This window comes from Liolophura sinensis, chromosome 10 (assembly GCF_032854445.1).
Source record: "Liolophura sinensis isolate JHLJ2023 chromosome 10, CUHK_Ljap_v2, whole genome shotgun sequence".
In the NCBI taxonomy this organism is placed as follows: Eukaryota; Metazoa; Mollusca; class Polyplacophora; order Chitonida; family Chitonidae; genus Liolophura; species Liolophura sinensis.
This window is the reverse complement of record NC_088304.1, coordinates 19,910,989-19,920,403: the sequence shown is the minus strand read 5'-3', so window position 1 is coordinate 19,920,403 and position 9,415 is coordinate 19,910,989.

Below are 9,415 nucleotides of genomic sequence, written 5' to 3'. Positions count from 1 at the left end.
CTCTGGACGCCTTGCGACGAGATGAGTTGCCCTGTCGCTCGTGTCAATTGTCAGACTGCTCACACTGACAGGTCGTCCGCGAAATGACGCAAAGGCTTCCCCGATCTGCGGTTGAAGTTGTCATATAACAGGTGTAGCCGATGAAAGCGTAATGGCCCAGGAGCCTCTCACCAATGTGGTCGCTGTGAGTTCGTCCAAATCATGCTGGCTTCCTCTCCGGCCGTACGTGGGAAGGTCTTGCAGCAACCAGCGGAAGGTCGTGGGTTTCCACCGGGTTCTACCCGGTTTCCTCCCACCATAATGCTGGCCGCCATTGTATAAGTGAAATATTCTTGAGTACGGCGTAAAAGACCAATAAAATAAATAAATAACATCATTCTTAATGAAAAACGAGAGAGAAAAAGCCCAAGGCAGTGACAGGTAACTTAAATTTCATCATATCCTTGAACAACTTTTAACTGTTGATGAAGTAGGCCTATACTGTATAGGCCATGCTTCATATCTTTACTGAATCTATTTCTGAACGATATGGAGATGCTGACGTTAAATGTTTATAACATATCTCCCTTTGGTACCTTTTGCCCGTAAACTTTCCAACTTGTTCATTGTGTGCTTAAAACAATGGTGACACCGTCATGTTCTAACCCTCTTCAATGTGCTCATTGTACTTCTGCCTTTGAGGAATAGGTAAGAAACTTTGGAGAACTTTGGAGAAATTCTGGTGACCCGTTGGCCTTCTCTGCCTCCAAGTCTTTCGATGTTTCTTACTTGTAATCTTTGATCTATCTTTTGACTGTGGCTTTGAAACTGTTGATAATTATTTATGGCTTATAGAAACCATCAAATGATTCTTTCAGTTTTTGTGCAAAATTAATCTTTCCAACGCTCGATTCAGGGTAAAGGTGATAATGCTGACGCAAAACTTGGTTAAACTGTGTTTTGGGAGGTCCAAATGCTGCTGTAGGAGATATGTGACATTTCGTACAAGTCTGTACAACTCAATACTTTTCTCCATGTCATGCTGAAAGACACCCATATCCACGTGACTAGGAAGACTATCAATTAGCAATAAGACAGGTCGTTCTGGTCCAGCATTCTTTTGCAAAAAAATCGATAACTTTCTTGAATACTTTAGCTGTCATCCAACCCTTCTTGCTGTATTCAATTGCTGTCCCTGTTGTGGCGCCAGTTGGTGGATAACAGCCCTTAGGAGCTGGTGTTCCGGATCTACTGACTCTACAGTAGTACAGCTGAAGACATAACTTAGAAAAGCGCCATTTCTTGTAGTTATGATATAATTGTATGACAATAAAAATACCAATGGTTCCAAGAAATCCGAAAAGGCAGCCAGAATCAGGACTCAAAGGAAAAAATTCGAAAGTCTCAAAATCGCTCTCACGTAACTTCGTGTCTAACCGAACGTTAATTTTCACGAAACTTGTGTTTTTGTAATCGCAACTGATTCATCTTTCATAGTAAACAAACTTTGTTTCATTTAGCACAGACGGTTTAGGAGTAATTTTATAAAATATACGAGGGTGATCCGGAACTACTAACGATCCGAAATTGGTAAACTAACTGTACATGGGGCCTGCTAATGAAAGGTTGAATTTTTTTGTTGGTTTCAATTTGTTTATTTTGGTGAATGATTTGTTTTGTTACTTCCAAAACTTTTACTTGTGTCAAAACTTCACTTTGCTTTCTGTACTAAACAAATCTTCTCTCGAAAGCATCTATAAAGACGACAAAGATTTCTATTAGCTATAGGGCTACAGTTTCTTATGCAAACATCTGTTTAGAGAAGTTTATTGTCTCTCTGGCTACTTCAACAGATTTATGGAGTCTCTATGTTTACCTTATCTTTGGGCTTCACTTTCCCTGATATACACATTATTTGCAGAAGTTTCCCATTTCCAGTGAGTGCTAGGGGCGTATGTCCATGATGACACTGATCGATACATGTGTCTTCCTAGACTGCAACAGAATGGTTAACCCATTCACATAGATAGTGACTGTTGTCAGCTAATTATTTGCTCAGCTAATCATAGGATTGCAGTCGACACCCATACTACACGGACAGTCGATCGTGGGTAGGAATTTGCATGTCAAAGACCACTCCAGCGGGAAGGTGGAGTTAACTGACCAGCTGATCTGGCTTAGCTTTTTGGGTTGGACATTAGCGGCTGTCTGGCAGGCAGTACCCACCAATGAAAATGTCTGGCAGTCCTCATTCATGACACCTGGGGATATGCCAAACATCTTTGATTTGGGTTCATCAAGTTAACTGACGGGCTGATTCAGCTTAACTTTTTTAGGAGGTGTCTGGCTGGCACTGTCCACCATTAAAAATGTCTGGCAGTGCCCGTTCATGACACCTTGTTTGATTTGGTTTTGTCTGGTTAACTCACCAGCTGAATTAGCTCAATTTTTGATATCATTTATGTACGTCTGGCGGGCACAGCTCACCACGAAAACTGTCTGGCAGGTGTCAATCATAACGCCTTTGACGATGCCAGACATTTTGCTTCACTGGGTTACCTTGGGAGATGATCTAGCATGATTTTAGACCTCTTTCTCTGGGCGCTGCTAACCACACCCACGAGAATATACACGGCAGACGCTCATTTTCCTTGCATGGCCATGTGCATGGATTTCTGGCATATTCTTAGACATTGGTTATCTTTCCAGCTACGTTGAACCCAATTTGCTTCCGGTCTGTGTAAGAGTCTTCTGACCACTTTTATAAAGGCCACTAAACGATGGTTAATCAACACCGTAATCCAGCACTTGAAACAGAACTTTCCAAAAAATTAACGCTTTTAATGGAGTTGGAATATCAACACCTTTACAGAGTGTTGAAGCATTAACGCTTGATAGAAATGGTCAGATGTTTAAACCCGAACTCAAGAATATTTCACTTATATACGAAGTCTGCCAGCATTATGGCGGGAGGACATCTGGGAGTGTCGTTTAGGCATTTGTATAAAACTTAATTCTTCATAGTTAGAAACAACCCTTTCAGCTAAACCAATGATAACACGCAGAGCGTCCTTCTGGTTATTTTTATGGTATTTAAATGGCTTTCAATGAAAATATTCCATATTGGTGATGTCCTAAAGCAGTTATACATAGCTCTTAAGCATTTTATACTCAGACGATATTTAAAAATTCTGAACATTACGTGGTCAAGGCCCGCGGCACGAGGACGGTATCGTTCACGTGCGATGTACTCTATGTTCGTACCGCGGGGCGCGGAGCCCGGGCCGAGACGCCCTCATCCGGCTTCCATACAACGCAAACAGCGATTAGTAAGTGCATTTCCGGTGCAATGGTGCAACACTGAGTGCGCTTTACATCAGGTTTTCAAGTGCAATCAAAAGAAAATCAATACATATGGAGCAAACATCTACGAGCTTAATTCTGGCGTGTAGTCATAGAGCATACCATGTTGTAAAACACTTTTGTAGAAGCAAAACACTTTCTACGTGTTTTATTGTAGGCTACCAAGTGGCTAAATCTTGAAGGAAAGGAAGTGTCATGTGGCAGAGGTGTTTTACAGGCGATTATAAACAGTTTACATGCTTTTAGTTGGCAAGTGTTTTAAACACGTCATGATATATTTCACGACACAAAAATGTCGAGCGTGTTTAGAGTGTCCAGAATAGCTGAAACAAGCGCATCATGTAAATGTATATTTTAGAACTTATACATGCAGTTAAGATCGAGGTTTTGAAACATCCTCTGAGGACCACCATACGAATTTGCGTACCGGTACTAAGTACGGAACAAAAAAAAAACGGAACAAAAATTTGAGACGGTTATTGCCTGGAAAGCAACGAGAGATAAATGAATCAAAGCGTTAAATATGCAAAACATGGATACCGACGTTTTTCAGAATTGATCGGAGGAAACGGTAACACAAAATGATATCAAAATCGGACAATATTTGCCACAGTTACTGCTAGGAGACCCAAGTCTACCAGACAGACAGACTTGCTCAAATAAATATCTCTTGTTTTCACTCTAGCCTGGAATTGCAAGTCTTAGTCAAGGCGTGGTCATGTGATGTTTAACTCCAAAAGGGCAAATCTTATCCCTGGGCCATATCGATCTCCGGGAGCCACACTATCTTTAACTGGATTTGATCCTGCTACCCCAATAAGCGTTGGGGGACTTACAGAAGAAAAGATAAGTCTTTTCTGCCAGGTTGGTCCAAAATGCCAAAGTATTTAAATAATAACACAGACCAGTTCACTCTCAGTTCTGGTTGTAAAATTTAATATACATGTCAGCAATTAAAAATGCAAAGGCTAATACGCTTAACTGTCTACAAATAAATAAATAAATATGTTTTTCATTTTGGCTTCGTACTGAAACATACAAAGTAACAAAACATCAGGTGTACACTCTGTGTAGCTCTACATAAGCATGCTCAGTTAATAAACACAGCACAAATGAACATCTTCACGGATGAGTTCATTTTTCTTGGCCATTTGACTGCTCTAAAGCTTGTCTTGTGATACATGTATGAGGTCGAATATAGATACTGTAGGTACTTTATGCCCTCTTACAAATTAAGTTCAATTATAAATTTTCTAGACTAGGGCCGCAGTGTGATACACAGCTGAGAATTTAAACCTAAAATCATTTTATCAACATCAATGAAACGGATGTATGAATGATAATACGTGGCTGTAGAGAACTGCCAATGGCTCTGTGTATAATTCGTAGTACATGCTACTGACTACTCATGACAATAATGTATACAATGGTACTGCAGAGGCCTATAATGTATAAAGCGGTACTGATATGGTATATTGAATAAAACGACAAAAATGGTACAGCAGAGATTTATTCAAGACAACAGCGTATAAAATGGTACTGCAGCGGCCTATGAATGAGAATGATGTATAAGACGGTACTGCAGATGTCTGTCCACGGCAATGCTGTATAAGATGGTATTCAGTCTCGTGTTGTAACAGTGTATAAGATGGCGCCACAAAGGACTATTCGTGGTACAGCAGAGGACTACGGGTGGTAACAATAAATAACTAGGTGCATCACATACATACTCATGGTGACACCGTATAAACAGGACCTTTCACCATAATGATATTTAAGATAAAGATTAATACATTATTCTTATACGCAAATATTAACTCGGAAATTATAGACTCGAGTCCTGGTATAAATAATGTATACAAGTTGCGATATCCTATACCTTTTCAGGATTTTTCTCTTCACACTCTGCTATGAATGCTAGTCGATCATACTACTCTAATTTTTTGAGACACTTTGTCTGCTCTTTCCAGACACTACACATGTAATTGTAGAAGAAATAATTAGTTCCTTTTTTTTTCACATGGGTTGTCCATCTAACGAAAATGATATTCATACCTTTAATTTTCCAAAAAGCCGCGAGAGAAATGTAATTCCTTGCTTTCAGCACTACTAAGATCTGTGCTAAATATGAGGAGAATTTGGGTTTACAGATACATATGTTTCATAAAACAGTGTAGCCAAAAGAATCTGGTGGTCAGGCACACAGCGTATATCCGGCATCATACCCGAAATTTGGCTGATAATTACATCTGGTCAAATAATTACAATTATGCGTACTCATATGAAGCAAAAAAATATATAATCTGTAAAACAAATGATAGCAAGTTTCTAACGACTAAGGCTACCAAGAGATGCCATTTAAAAGCGAGCAAGTCCAAAAAACACACGGCACATATAAAATATGGCATTGATCTCAAGAGAGAACAAAAACAGTAAATATTCGCTCAGTCAGAATACAGATCAATAATCTATCCAGTCTTTTTCAAAACAATTTTCTCGAACACTTGTGGAATATTGTATATAACAGAATCTTATTATAACACATACTATACCCTAATAAAACAAAGCTTATTATAAATTGCACAACTATTGAAGTAATCATAATGTTTGGGTAAAACTTTCATACAATCTGACAAAATCAGAAGAAAAAAAACTGTTACCCAATATATTATTATACAATTGATTTAAATATGGAAAATTTGCTCTAAATATTCGCCATGAGACAAATAAGGGTCATAAAATATTACTTCTGATCCTAAAACTCACATTTTCCTAAGAAGACGTAAACCTACAATCCACACAACCCTAAACCATCTTTCTCCGATTAATAAAACCCTCCGAATCAGAGAAAATGGGTAATTTTTTTTTGTTACAGTCAATGTTTAAAATCTTATGTCAAATACAGTAAAGCACAGTTGAGTGAAGGTCTCACATTACACATATCACTTATAATACTGTAGTCCATGATGATGAACATACAAGTCTTTAATACACTCCCAACCATTCGGCAATGCACGTCTGGTGCAACCACTGTTAGCCAATGGGTGGCGTTGGTGGGTCGTTCATAATCACAACATTATTTGGGCTTATAGGCTGAATCTTCCCTACAAATTCCAAGGGCGAATGCACTTCTGAGACAAATGGAGGTCGTACTTTTGGCGCTGAAATTCTCTTTTTCTGACAGGAATTTTTTCAAACAGACCTTAAAACATCTAAGACGGATAAACTTCACTATCACCCACAATGATTACCGTAACTTTATAGTTGAGTTTAAAATATTAGGTTAAAAACATGGCTAAAAAAAACTCTTACTTCCATGATGTAATAAATATGTTTTTTTATGTTAATACACCAATTTTTCCTACATCTTCACTGATGATGAACCATACATCTTACTGCGGTAATGTCTTGTATGTCAAAGAAATGGACAGATTCTGAAACACTTTATTTAATGCAAAAGCCTGTTTCTCACAGTGAATTGTCTTCAAAATGACAAGACTGACATAGCTGCGAACCAATCTGAGAACATGGAATTCTCGCACTAAAGCCTGAATTCCACTTACATGAATTTCACACCATGAATTTGTTTATTCCAGTCATAAGCTTACTAAGGCCACCTTTGTGTGAAGCTAAGAAAATTCTATAAAATATCTGTACTCATGAAGTTAACTGAATCCTCGATCTGAAAGGCTAAATACAATCATTTCTCTTTCATTTAGATGCATTCAAACGTGCAACTTCTGTCATTCATCCATACACTGCATCTATGTGATTCTTCGAAAAAAGCCAAAATAAAAACATGCCATAAGTTTCAAACTTCTTCCTTAGTAAATCTGGCTGATTTCCAACTCATTTTAATCTTGAAGACTATCGTTTTAACTCGTCATTACACCCACGAAAGTAACTGGGCTATGTTTTTCTTAGGGGCAAACAGGTGACTAGTATTACTGGAGAATAATGGGCCATCTGGCTCGGGCCTCGAAAGTTGCTGTAGCAATGGAAAAGGTACCCTACTCCATTTAACAGTCTTGCATTACATATTTCACATCTTTGCGGATACATTAACTGTAAAAACTTTGATTGCAATGAACAATTCCCTCCGATCTAACATTCTCAAAACTGTTAAAATATTTACAGGGAACATGACTGATGTAGATTTTTTCAAGTTAATTCTCAAAACATGCACTAACTTTTTATTAACTTAGTTTGTTTTCATCATTTATTTGTTTGTATATATGTTTTTTCATTTGCTTATACTCGGTTTTATGATAAATGTTAGAATTTTAAAATAGCACACTGAGTTTCCCTAAATGGACTACACCATTGACAAGCCAAAGACTGAAAGAGTTTGCTTAATCACTATAGCTTATTAAGGCCGCCTAGGAGATGCTACAAAATCTTATAAAACATGTTTTAGTCAATGCAAATTTAAAAAGCACCCATTGATTACTGGTGTTTGCTGATTATGTACGCATTCAATGATATGTGCTACACTTGTACAAAATAAAGACACTAATGCACTACTTCAAAATGCCGCTGTGTGGGGTAGGTGTGGGGGGGGGGGGGAGGAGGAGACTTTTGATTTTATCATAATACCAGAATATCAACATATTGATGGTAATGGAAATCATCTACATTTATCGTATAACACACACAAAAAATAAAACTTCATTTGATATGGCTTTTTACAGAAAAAAAAAAAATCTACAAACTTACCTTCAATAAAGATTACTGACTATTAAGAAACTTAGCATGCGAAGTTTAACAGAGGGCCGTCAATAACTGCTTCCTTTAGTCACTGTACACTCACTTCACACAACTTTCCAGGATGATTCGTAAATGTTACATGCTAAAGATAAATCGAAAAACATATACCTGAACTTCTGTAAAGGGATGCACATGTACCAAATTTTTCAGATTAGAAACAAAAACAAAATGATCTGATCTTCTCAACACATACAGCTGTTAATTTCTGAGACTGTTTCCAGAGGTCAATGTGAAATCACAAGAATTTACAATGTGTGCAAAAAAAAAAGTTTGAGACAGGTTTGTGTGTTTAACAAATTGTAGCAGAAAATATTTCTGACTGAGACTCGTTTGGGGTATTTCAGACTTCAGACTTGTACATCTCTATAAAAATTTCCAGGAAGTTACATTGACTTCTTCAAGATGAGTTCCTAAGGGTGGGGCGGGAATTGTGAGGAAGCTGGCAGGCAAGTCTCTGGGATGACTTTCACAAAACTTTGTCAGTCATATTTCTCATAACTTTTGTCATAAGACGTGCAGGTTATGTTTCCATAAGGTTACATCACTTACAAGAAAATTTACAAAAGAGTTCTGTGAAGTTTTGTGAAAGTGGGCCCTGATCAGTGTTGGAAGGTTTGGATGGATTGTCTCAAGTAATGCTTTATTTAATAGGAAGTTAATCTTACAGGAAGAAAATCTTTTGCATGAAGATGAGTATAAACTTCTTCTACTACCTGACCTCCATTAGCAAAACAAATAGTTTTGGCCATTTTGGCCAAAGATAAAATACTCTGAAAATCCTGAGTTCCGTAAAAACCAGATGAAACTTCTCATCCCTGGATGTAGATGTACTAACTGAGATGTTCTCAATTACTGTACTCCACATAAAGTTTTTTTTTCTCAAAATTTTTTGAAGCGACACAGAACGCTTGATTCTGAATTATTCATCCGCCTTTACGTGGCGCCAGTTTGTTGACAAGTTTGCTTATTTCCAGCAGGATTATTGCAGGAAGTTCAACATGGGAATGTATATAAACAGTAATGGAAATTGTCCCATCAAATGGCATTCAAATGCTGAATTGTTTTCTTCAGTGCATGAGAAAGTTAGAAAAACTGAAGACACCCTACATGAAGTTCCTGAAGAATTTATAGCCTGACATGTCACAGGATAATAAAGAAGCCATACTGAATCTGGATCAACCCTACTTCAGACAATGACCTATCATTATAAATGATCACGTTTCCCCATAAAAGGAGTTCCTTTGAAGTCCTGTGGGGTCATAGACTAAATTTCAAATCTGAATCATACAATCTTGGATTTGATTGG